At 54.5% G+C, this 12,295-nt stretch overlaps 1 protein-coding gene across 10 annotated transcripts in view; it reads left to right on the top strand.

Moving 5' to 3' along the window:
* MYO9B (myosin IXB) overlaps positions 1-12,295 on the top strand; it is a 111,961-nt gene that overhangs the window by 642 nt on the left and 99,024 nt on the right. The gene's annotated exons all lie outside the window — the stretch shown is intronic.

Below are 12,295 nucleotides of genomic sequence, written 5' to 3'. Positions count from 1 at the left end.
GGGGGATGGGAGAGGAGGCAAAAAGGGGGTAGAAGCCATGCCGAAAACTGAGGTCTGGTCCAGGGAGAAGCAGGGGAGGAGGGGAGGACGGGACTAGAGAGGCCCCGTTCAGATGTTGGCGGACACCCCATGGAGATTTGAGGGGGGAACGCGTCTTCCCCTCTTGATTCAGCCTGTTACTGATATCACCCGCCAACTGCTGGGTGACCCAGGCTAGTCCCAGCGCCTTCTGAGCGATATTCAGAACTTGAAAACCCAGCACACTCCTTCTAAGACTGGACTGCCTGGGGATTCTAGGGAGCAAGGAAGGAGCTCTTGGGCCCCCGCGTTGGGGCCGGAACTGGGTTTCAGAGGCGAGGGGGTGGGTGTGCACACACCCACATGTGCTAGGCTGTCACCACCTCCTCCCAGTTGCATCCTTGGACTTAAATGGGTAAAATGACATACAGGAAATCTGTTCTCCAGCGGCCCAGAGCTCAACCCAGGACAGGCACAGCCTCTGGCGGGCGCTCTGTAGACCAGCAATCTTTAAGGGAAAGCCTCTCCCACACCTCTGTCTGAGGTGGGAGCTGCTGGGGAACATTGTGCCTTACAGTTGAAGGGTACCAGCTCCTACCTTCCTGAGGTATGTCCTAGTCTTGGAGTTCCCAGACCCTCAAGGCATCCGGGAGCATGGAAGGTGACATGGCCAGCTGGAAAAGTTGTCTGATGGGCCTGGCTCTGGCAAGGGCCTTGCACTGAACAGTTTGCTTGTTTGTTTTTTCATTTGACTGCGTCACACAGCATGTGGCATCTTAGGTCCCCAACCAGAGATTGAACCCAGATCCTCTGCATCAGGAGCTCGGAGTCCCAAGCTCTGGACCACCAGGGAAGTCCCTGCACTAAGTGGTTTTGATCAGCATTCATTTCTTTTCTTTCCCAACCCTGGGGATCCTTGTCTGGAATCTGCTAGAAGGGCTAGAGAGCCTGGATTTATAGCATGTTCAGGACAGGAGTCTGGATAGCTTGCATGTGAAGAAGGCCACGGAAAGATAACCACCCGTTCACTTCCAAAATGTTCTGGCCCTTAGGGAACCTTTGTAAGCCAGACTCTCAGCCTTGTTTCCCCAGAACACATGATTAGAGCCCACAGTCATGCCTCCTGCAGGTTTTGCGTTTGGACTTGCCCTGGCTGGGACTCCCCCGCCACCCCACTGCCCCATCCCCCCTGCCCTCTCCCTCTCCCTTCATGAACTGGACCCGAATCTTCTGGTTCCAAAGAACTGCTATTGTCTCCTTCCTGTACCAGGAGTGTGACCAGGCACACTCTCATGGAGGGTCCTGTGTTGGGGGTTCTAACCTCCAGTCAAATCTCTTTGTCTTTCTCCACTTGCAAGACGAATGGATTGGCCTAGTCAGTGTTTCTTAACTTTGAAACCCAAACCTTGGCTTCTCCAGCACGCAGCCTCCTCTAACTTTATGCAGCCCCTGACAGATGAACCCCCCCTGCAGTAATCCCATTTTTCCATCCTACAGGTTATATCTCAAAATAATTATTGTACTGCTCCCTTATCTTCCACGTAGAAAATTGCAGTGCCTAACATGCTTTCACATGTCGTACCTGTTCCCAGGGTTTCAGCTGCATCCTTCTGGCTGAAAATCCCTAGGTGAGACCCTCTGTTGAGTCCAGGCCTGTGACTCAGAGAAGCAGGTGGGGACTTGGGGATCTCCCTTTTCTATTTCGCTGTAGGATCTGTTCTCTATCCCTGGGGGAGGGGGGCTTGTTAACCTACTGCTTCCCATTCCTTGCCTTCCTGAAGTTGTGTGTCTTGGGTGGGTCCAGAGTTCAGTAAAGCAAGGGCTGACTGTGTCAGACGCTGTGGACTGAGTGCCAAGGATGAGCCCTCGTGCCCTAATGGAGGGACATTCTAGTGGGCTACCCTCCCCCACAGGCATGATGGAGTTCACAGTAACTGGTCAGTTCAGTAGCAGCGATGACACAAGAAGTTGTGGGGACAGAATCAGGAATGACCAGCTCAAGCTTCAGGGCATGGGGGATTCCAGCAGGTTTCCTCAGAAGAGATGGCTGGCCGCAAGCCAAGCCTTGAAGGATACGGAGGTGTTGAACCAAGCCGGAAGAGGGAACCACATAAGCATGTCCCTGTGTGGCTCTTCACTGAACATCTTCTGTGATAGACACTTTCATACCCATCTCTCTTACTCTGTCAGGCGTCAGCAGGGAGACTGTGGCTCCCGTTTACTAGATACAGAAACTGAGGGTCAGGAGCATGCTGACTTCAGAGATGGCTCCCTGTGCTTTCCAGAAGTGTGGAGGGCCTTTAGAAAGCTCAGTGTGCTAAAGCCCCAATTGTTGGAACGGTGTCTCGACTGCAACCCCATTGACATCGGGCCAGGTCATCCTTTGCTGTGGGGGCATCACCCAGTGCGTTACAGGCTGTGGAGCCACAGCCCAGGCTTCACACAAGATGCCAGTAGCCCATCCCCACCTCAAGTCACGACAACCAAAGTGTCTCCAGACATGGTTTGTGTGCCCCCCCAGGACGGGAGCTCCCCAGTAAATGCTGGTTCCTGCCACCAGGCCTGCCATCACTTCAGTGACTCTTTTGTGTGTTGGGCTCCCAGCAAATTGCTGCCAAGAGCAGGTGTGGGGAAAAGAGGCCAGCAACTGATTTCTGCCGTCCACCCAGTTCTTAATCTGGAGTCCCGATAAAAAGGAGACACCACTGGGAATGCACCAAGGCGGAGTTGGGGAACGTGCCCTGAGAATGTTGCACGGAGGAGGAAGAGGAGGTGAGCCGGAGCACTTGTCATCCGCTGGCACAGCAGATGCCATTGTCTTTGTCTCCTTTGTCTTCCCACTGACCTGGATTTCTGCAGGCACCGTCCTTGTCTCAGAACAAATGGTTGCTTTTCTTCTGAGATTAGAGGTATTTGATTCTCTTCTCAAAGAGCTACTTTGGAGGCAGCCCCAGATGACTGTGGCTCTCGAAGCCACGTTATCTTCTCCCGTTTGCCCTCCTGGCTCCAGACACGGGTCCGTTCTCAAGCACAGGCTAACTTTTGCTCTCCGTGCATCCTCCTCTGCTCGTTCCCCGACCTTGACACTGTTGCTTTAACTCCGGGGGCAGAAAGGGCACATTCTGGGGCCATCCAACCCCTTCTGAAGGCCGCCTTCCCCCAGCCCCCATCCACCGGCCCTTTGTGCCGCCAGCATCCCCAATCAACTGTGCCAGGCAGCCCCTGCTCGGCCTCCCTGCCGAGCAAGACAGGCCCTTCTCTCTGCCCTCGTCCCGGAGACGGAGAAACAGAACAAAGGGCTCTGTCTGAGCACGGCCGGGGCCCCCAACAAGCCAGCCCGCTGCCGGCTGCAGCTCAGAGACCCCCACTTCACCTCGTTGCCAGTTTCATTTTGGCCCCCAAAGGGCCCCAGAGATTAGGCATGTCTCAAAAACGCAGCCGATGGATGAGTTTGGGTTCTACTCATTTCCTCGTCAGGCTCTGAGCCTGAGTCCCGATGATAAATAAAGTAGTGATTCAAGGGTTCAGCCTGTGGCTTAGTCGGAGCAATGAATAAGCTGTCCTGGTCTGACTCATTGGTTTACATCCCAGCTCTGCCCTGTTTCTTGAGGTTGTGTGTATAAGAGGGAAGCCAGCTCCGAGCATTTAATGACTGTCACTGCCGCCTGTGCGCGTTTCCTGGGGCCACCGTAGCAAAGTGCTGCAAGCTGGGTAGCGCACGCAATGGAAGCATATTGTGTTGTGGATCTGGGGGCCAGAAATCCAGATCAAGGTGTGAGCAAGGTTGGTTCCTTCCAGGGGCCATGAGTGAAGGATGCACGCAGGCGTCTCTCCTCGGCTTGTCGCTCGCCGTCTTCTCTGTGAGTCTTCACCGCATCTTGCTTCTGTGCGAGTCCATGTCCAGTTGCCCCTTTGGATCAGTGCCCATCCTAGTGACCTCATTTTAACTGAATCACCTCTTTAAAAGTCCTGTCTCCAAGTGCAGTCGCGTTTTGAGGTCCTTGGAACAGTAGGACTTAGATATAATGAATTGTGGGGGGCAGGTGCATGCTCAGTGGTGTCTCAGAGACTCTTTGTGACCATATGGAGTGCAGCCATCCGGGCTCCTTTGTCCATGGGATTTTCCCGGCAGGAGTACTGGAGTGGGTTGCCATTTCCTCTTCCACGGATCTTCCCAACCCAGGATTCAAACCCGAGTCTCCCACATTACAGGCAGATTCTTTATCTCTGAGTCACCAGGGAAACCCTATGGGGGCCAGCAGAGGGTTGGCGGGGGACACAGTTCAGGACACTGAGTAGGAGACAGGTTTCATTTTTTATGAAATGAATTTAATAAGGGAAATTTCATTTAATAAGGGAATTTTTGATAGATAGTCATCCAGATAGAGAAAAGTTCTCTCAGTTTTGTCTCATTCACTGAAATAAACATTGTAGGGGAGATGGGCAGGTTGGCCACGTCACCTTTGGAAGTGCCCTCTTAGGGAATTTTCCAGGTCTTGCATGTGTCCTTATACTTGGAGTAACTAGAGAGAGGCAAGAACATGACTCGGGGGGAGCGGATCTTGTGGGACTTTATTAGGGATGTGTTTAGAGCCAGACCTGGAAGACCGTGTTTGCCCACCCAGGGGCTAGCCAAAGTTTATAGCTGAGGTATATGGGGGTCCCTGTCCTCAGTTTTGTCGGAATCAAGAGGGGGAGTCCAAAATCAACTCCATTCATGGAACAAAGTGACTTTGGGACCAGCTGCTTCCACAGGTGATGAGACGAAGTTTCTGGAAGACTTGAAAATCATTCCACAAGAAATGTTGACAAGCCTGGGACAGATTTGGCGATCTCAGGTGTGCTGAGCAACAGGAGTAGCCCTGGTCTCTCTGCCTGAGCACAGGTGTCTGGCCAGCAGTCATGCCCACTAAAGTCAGATCCCCAGCCTGGTGAGGGCTGTGAAGTGCCTGGCACTGGGTGGACTTGGAACCTGGGCCTGGCCTGAAGTGGCTGATGAAGAGGAAGACTTGGAGCCCTGGCGTGATCATCTCCCTCCAAGGCCACTGCTGCTGCTGCCTCCTCGCAAATGGGGTGAAAACAGCATCAGCATCAGGACCAGGAGGGCTTTGCCAGGGTCTTCCCCGTCATCTCTCAGAGCATCTCCATCCCATTCAAGGGTAGACAGAACCTGGGGAGCCGAGCAGAGAAGACTTGGAGATCTTTGCATCTCAGGTCCCATGGGTGCACCAAGGGGCTTTCATTTCCTGGCGAGTGTGCCAGGGTCCAAGGCCACTGCTTGGGAAGATGGCCAGAGTCCCTGGCTGTCATGTGGAAATGCTGTTTATCAGAACGATGACACACAGGACTTTCCTGGTCAACCAGTGGTGACGACCCCCTGCTTCCAGTGCAAGGGGCGAGAGTTCAGTCCCTGGTTGGGGAGCCATTATCCGGCATGCCACGTGATGCGCACAAAAGCAGGCGGCGCCCAGTGTTAGGGCACAGCAGCCTGCCCCGAGACCCTCAGGGCGGGTCCCTCTCCTCCTGGGGGTCCCCGGGGAGTCTGCCCACGGATTAGCAGGCGGCGCCCAGTGTTAGAGCACAGCAGCCCGCCCCGAGACCCTCAGGGCGGGTCCCTCTCCTCCTGGGGGTCCCCGGGGAGTCTGCCCACGGGTTAGCAGGCGGCGCCCAGTGTTAGAGCACAGCAGCCCGCCCCGAGACCCTCAGAGCGGGTCCCTCTCCTCCTGGGGGTCCCCGGGGAGTCTGCCCACGGATTAGCAGGCGGCGCCCAGTGTTAGAGCACAGCAGCCTGCCCCGAGACCCTCAGGGCGGGTCCCTCTCCTCCTGGGGGTCCCCGGGGAGTCTGCCCACGGATTAGCAGGCGGCGCCCAGTGTTAGAGCACAGCAGCCCGCCCCGAGACCCTCAGGGCAGGTCCCTCTCCTCCTTGGGGGTCCCTGGATTAGCAGGCGGCGCCCAGTGTTAGAGCACAGCAGCCTGCCCCGAGACCCTCAGGGCGGGTCCCTCTCCTCCTGGGGGTCCCTGGGGAGTCTGCCCCCGGATTAGCAGGAAGAGGAGAGGATGAAGATGGGGAGGCTAAGGAACACGTGTCTAAAAGTGGAAAGAGTGACCTGACCGGGACAGGTGACTCTAGGCCCCAGCGGCTCAGGCAGTTACCCCACCAGGCCGGCTCCCTCGCTCTCCCTCTCTCGCTCCCTCCTTCTGTATCTTGTGTAGTCAGATGAACATGGACCTGGAATCATGTGAGCATCTTGCATTCCTTTGAGGCCCTGGAGAGACCTTAAAGTGTGCAAGCTTTTGGTATTTTATTTATTAAAAGCATTTTTTCTCAGCCTTGGCACTGGTGCTGGCCAGGGCTGGATCATAGACTATAGAGGCGCCTTCTTGCCCATCAGGGTGTTCAGCAGTGACGCCAGCCTCCACCCACCAGTTGTGAGTGGCAGCCCCCCGAGTTGTGAGAACCAAAAACGTCTCCACGTATGTCACGTGTCCCCTAGGAGAAGAGTCACGCCCCTCCCCACCCCCACGATGACTGAGCTAGCACTACAGCCCCCAGAGCCCTACCTGAGGCTCTGTGAAAGTGAAAAAACAAAGTGTTAGTTGCCCAGTCTTGGCCAACTCTTTGCGACCCCAGGGACCATAGCCCACCAGGCTCCTCTGTCTATGGGATTCTCCAGGCAAGAATACTGGAGTGGGTTGCCATGCCCTCCTCCAGGAGACATGCCCGAGCCAGGGATCGAACCTGGGTTTCCTGCACTGCAGGCGGATTCTTTACCATCTGAGCCGCCAGGGATGCCAGGTCTGAACTGCCTGTAAACACCAAGCGGGGTTCCCTTGTCCTCTGGGGGCTACTCAGCCTGCTCTCAGGCAGGGCCTTTGTGTTGTCGCCGCAGCTCCGCCCGTATTAGGCTCTGAAGGTGGCTTTCCACTTGGGCACAATGACAGAGGGACTGTGTGATCGGAGGGTGGGGGTCACCAAGGGCCCCCTCTGCCTGCCCAAATCTGCTTCCCAGAAGACTTTCTGAGTCTTCACCAGCCCGCTGGTCTATAGGGAAGGACCCAGATCCCAGCCCCCCACAGGGCCTCGCAGGTCTGCCTTCCCCTCGTAATCAGACCCCACCTGACCCAGGGACCTGACCCAAGCCACCATCAGTCCCCCTGACCTGTCACACCTGCAGGGGCTGCAATACCCCTCACCGCCCCCCCACACCCCCCCCCCCCCCCGCGCCCCCGCTCTGCCTGCCACACTAGGCCTGGCTGATCCTTCCCTGATGTCACTGTGTCTTGGTCCTCTCTGCCTCCAACCCCCCCAGGGCTCCCTATCAGCCTTGCAGGAAAATCTAGACTCCTTGCCACATTCACAAGGCCCTGTGGGATCTGACCTTCCTGACCCCGGCCCCTCCCCCTCCAGCCTCGGCCCTGCCAGCCACACTGGTCCCCTTGTTCCGAGGCCAGCCCCGGCTGCCCCTGCCCTTGGAGCTCACCGCCCTCGCCTAGGCTGCCATCGCCATGCTCAGCCCATCCATCCCCTTGCGCTGCGCAGGCCTAGGCAGCTCCATCCACTGGGCACTCCCCTGTGCAGCCCCCCCGGCTGGTCCAAAGTGACCACCCTGCTCTGGTCAGTGTCCACCCCCGTGGCAGCACCACTGACATCTAGGACCAGATCACTGTCTGCTGTGGGGGACGTCCCGCATGTTGCAGGGTGTTGAGCAGCGTCCCAGGGCTCCTCCCACCAGATGCCAGAAGTCTCTCTCCTCCCCACAGGGGTGACAACCAAAAACGTCTCTAGCCTTTGCCAAGTGTCCCGTGGGGTGGGGCAGGATCACCCCCTCACCCACCCCACAGCTGAGAACTGCTGCTTGAATACGCTGCGCTTTTTCTTTCCTAAAGCACTGTTGCTGTTGGAAATGCCTCTCCGCTAGTGGGTTGCTCTGTCAGGTTGCCTGAAGGTCAGACCTCATCGCCACATTCTCACTCCCTATTTTACCAGCTGCCTGGCCCGGCCCGGTGGGGTGGGCAGCAGAGAAACATTTGTTGACTGGATGGATTTTGAAAGAAGGCATCCTCTTTGGGGATATAGCAGCAGGCTCCAAGAAGGATCAGCCTCGGGGAGAGATGAATGGGCCACGTTGCCCCAGCATGGGCCTGGGAGAAAGAGCTTTTTCTAAGACTCACAGACTGGTTGGGCCAGACTAGAAGGCTAAGGGACGAGTTAAGAGAGAAAGGGACAGTCACAAGAGGGTGTTTGGGAGGGGCTTCTCCGGGGGTTTTTAAAAGAAGCGGAAGAAAGGTGGTGGCCCTTCCTGATCACAGCCTCCCTTGGGGAACTCAGCACCTTGTGTACATGATACCCTGGACCCGTGTCCTGGGGCTTCTGTAAATTGGCACTACAAGCCTGCATGGCTTAAATGATAGAAATTGATTCCCTTGAAGTTCTGGAGGCCAGAAGTCCCAAACTGGAGCATCAGCAGGTCCGTGACTGTCTTAAGAGACTCCGGGGGTGGGTGGAGGACCCTTCCTTGCCCCTTCCAGCTTCTGGGGGCTCCATAGCCTCTGGACACATTCCCCCCACCCCTAACTTAAGCCCTAAGCTTTCTTACAACTCTTGAGCCGCCAAGACTAAGAAACATGCTTCTTTTGTAGCTGTTTCTCAGCAGGTCCATCTCACCAGTAACTTCATGTCATCATTTCCTTAAAAAAAATCCCAGAAGGCTCAAGGAAACACGCCTGGAAAAGTGGAAACTCGCTGCCTCCAAAACAGCATCCTAACTGATGCTGCTGTAACCCTGGCCTCCTCCTTTTAGCTTGAGGATGATTTCATCCAGTAAACATGTGGCTTCAAATTATGGCCTTATATAAACGAAGCAGCTATGCTACATGTTCTAAAGGCCCCCATCTGCCTCATTTTCCAGTCAATTCCGAATCTTTCGCCAAGCCGATCGGCAGAATCTGGGCTTTTTCATGCCTTGGCCGGACTAGAGAGAGCGGCTCTTTCATGTTCGTCACTTGCCCCCAGGGCTGGACTGTGGGTCGCCTCCGCCTCTTCCCTGCACCTCCTTTCTCTGAGAAAGGCCCAGAACTGAGGTTCACATCTCCTCAGAGCCCAGAAGGGACACTGCTATGGCGTTTGCCCAAGGCCTTTTCACTTTTCACCATTCAGGTGTTTCGGCGGGAATTCTTATTATTGTGCCCCGACGACTGGCTGTTAGTTAAGAGGGAGTGAATTCCCAGTGTCTGCAGCCACCACCTCTGTCAAGTTCCAGAACATTTCCATCGCCCCTAAAGTGAACCTGATGCCCATCAGTGGCCAGTCCTGATCCCCTCTCCCCCAGCCTCTAGCAACCACTCATCTGCGCTCTGTCTCTATGGATTTGCCTGTTCTGGACATTTCATTGTTGATGGGATCATCCTTGGTATCTGGCTTCTTTCACTCGGCATGATGCGTTGGAGGTTCGTCCGCCTTGTAGTTTGCCTTAGAGTGCTGTTCATTTTTATGGCTGCATAATATTCCACTGGGTGGATGGACTACATTTTGTTTATCCACTCGTCCTTTTTTTTTTTTAAATACAATGTCTGTATTTTTGGCTTTACCGGGTCTTCATTGCTGCCCACGGGCTTTCTCCAGCTGCCGCGAGCAAGAGCTCTCCTTTGCTGCAGTGCAAGGGCTTCTCCTTGTGGCGGCTTCTCTTGTCGCAGGGCACAGGCTCTAGGCACGTGCGCTTCCGTAACTGTGGCACACAGGCTCAGTAATTGTGGCTTGCAGGCGCTAGAGTGCAGGCTCAGTAATTGTGGCGCACGGCCTTAGTTGCCACACTGCATGTGGGATCTTCCTGAACCCGGGATCGAACCCTTGTCCCCAGCATAGTAGGAGGTTTCTTAACCCCTGGACCACCGGGGGAGTCCCTCCACTCGTCCTTCGATGGGCATTTCAAGTCCACCTTAGGCTCTTTAATCCAAGAATGTTAGAGTCTGCAGTTTGACTTCGATTTAGTGATGAGTGCATAATTGTCCACCAAGTTCCAGGTAGACAGATCCTCTCAGTTCAGGGATGAGTTTTCCTTCCTGTTCACACTGCGTGTGCTTCCATGAGCATTGGTCAGAAGGCAGAACAGGTTTTTAACTTGGGGGCATTGGGAGCAGTGGTTTGAATCAAAGACAGGCATAGGTTTTCAGGACCTGCCATGCCCGACACACAGCCACAGTGGACAGTTGCTGCTTTGCTGAGCTATCCCTCCTGGGGACCCGGGGCCCCCAGTTCCTCAGCCCCAGACCTGCTTCTTTTCATTCCAGACACAGTCTGGGGCTTCCTGGGGTGCAGGTTTCACATGCACTTGGGACAGGACCTTAAGCTACAGTGTGACTGGCTTCCAGGTCTCAGGCTGTGTTTAGACTCTGTGCGGAGGGCATGCTTCAAAGCCAGAGAAATCAGCTGAGGGCCTCAGTGAGCTGACGTCCACTGCTCAAGGACATCCCCCGAAGCTGTGGTCATCACAGCACCGCGACAGGCAGGTATCAACAGCCCAGAGGCAGACCCACGCGTGTGTAACGTAACTTCACTGATCTCCTTTAACAAAGAAGCTCCCTGGTCAGGGGAGAGACAGATTCTTTAAGAAAAAGCAGGAAAACACTTGTTTCATTCTTTGAAGCTCGTCTGGATCCTCCTTTCAGCTCCCACACTGTACTGGGTTGATTGGTGTCCCCGTAAATTCATGTCTCACCCAGAACCTTAGACTATGACTTTGATTAGAAATCAGGTCCTAGGACTCCCCTGGTGGCCCATTGGTTAAGAACCCGCCTTCCAATGCAGAGAACGCAGGTTCGGTCCCTGGTTGGGGAACTGAAATCCCACATGCCGCGGGGCAGCTGAGCCCAAGTGCCTGAACTACTGAGCCACTCTGTGCTCTAGAGCTCAAGCCACAACTAGGGAGAAGCCCACACACCACAAAGAAAGATCTCGCGTGCTGCAGGGAAGACCCTGCATGCCGCAGCTGAGGCCCGACGCATCCAAAAGTGGATAGACAAATAAACGTTAAAAAATAATGATAGTAAGGTCTTGGCGGATGTAATTAAAGATCTCACAGAGTCTGCATCCTGAATCCAGTATCTGATGTCTTCATAAGAAGCAGGGAGGACACGGAGACGGAGAAGGCCTCCAAAGAAATCGGAGTGATGCACCTGGCAGCCAGGGAGGCGCGAGGGTCGCCAGGAGCCAGGAGAGACACAGGAAGGTTTCTCGCTCGCGATCTCCAGGAGGAACCAGCGCGGCCCACGCCTTGATTTTTGGGCTCATCCGGAAAGGCAAGACAATACGTCTTCTTGTTTTAAGCCACCTGGTTTACAGTCCTTTGTTAGAGTAGCCGTAGGAAACTTACACCCTCCAGTATAACTTGCAGATGAATGAAGGCTTAAACGTGGCAAGCAAGTCCAGGCAGGGAGAAGAAGACAGAGTGTGGGTCCATGTCTGGGAGAAGAGCAAGCTGCCGACATCATGGGAGAAACGACCCACAGATGTATCTGCTCAGAAAATGTAGTATCTGGATCAAAAAACAGCATACACAGAAGTAAATTGGTATGGGCTTCCCTGGTGGGTCAGCGGTAAAGAATCCGCCTGCCAGTGCAGGAGACACAGGTTCGATCCCTGGTCCAGGAAGATGCCACGTGCCATGGGGCAGCTAACCCGTGCGTCACAACTGTTGAGCCTGCAGTCTAGAGCCCAGAAGCTACAACTACTGAGCCCTGCTCCACAGTCAGGGAAACCACCACAGTGAGAATCCTGCACACGGCAACTAGAGAGAAGAGAAACTAGAGAGAAGAGAACAGCCTGCAAAGCAGTGAAGACCCAGCACAGCTAAAATATAAATGTTTTCTTTTAAAAAAGTAAATTGGTATGAATTAAGTTCATCAGATATTGCGAAGACATCATACCCTTCCTATACAAAGAGCTGCTCCAAAACAGTAAGCTAGGTAGGCATGGTTCAATGGGGGGCAAATGGGCGACCGACATTAAACAGCTTCCATAAACAGAAAAATCATTACTGAATACACTTAATCCTCCAAAAACCAGCCTGACAGTCAGAGGATTAAATGTGACAAAGCACTCTTTTGTGCCCACGGATAGCCACAGGTTGAGAAAAATATTAATCCTCGATGCCAGTGAGGCTGCTCCGGGCCGACCTCTCTTTGGCAGTGGGGGGAGGCCTCTCCAGAAGTCAGTTGGGAGAGGGAGTCAGGGGCCTTCAAAATGAGGCTGTAGAGGGGATCAGATCAGCCAGGTGTTCA

The sequence above is a fragment of the Ovis aries genome, chromosome 5 (assembly GCF_016772045.2).
Source record: "Ovis aries strain OAR_USU_Benz2616 breed Rambouillet chromosome 5, ARS-UI_Ramb_v3.0, whole genome shotgun sequence".
Lineage (NCBI taxonomy): Eukaryota > Metazoa > Chordata > Mammalia > Artiodactyla > Bovidae > Ovis > Ovis aries.
This window is presented reverse-complemented; position numbering and strand designations above follow the sequence as displayed.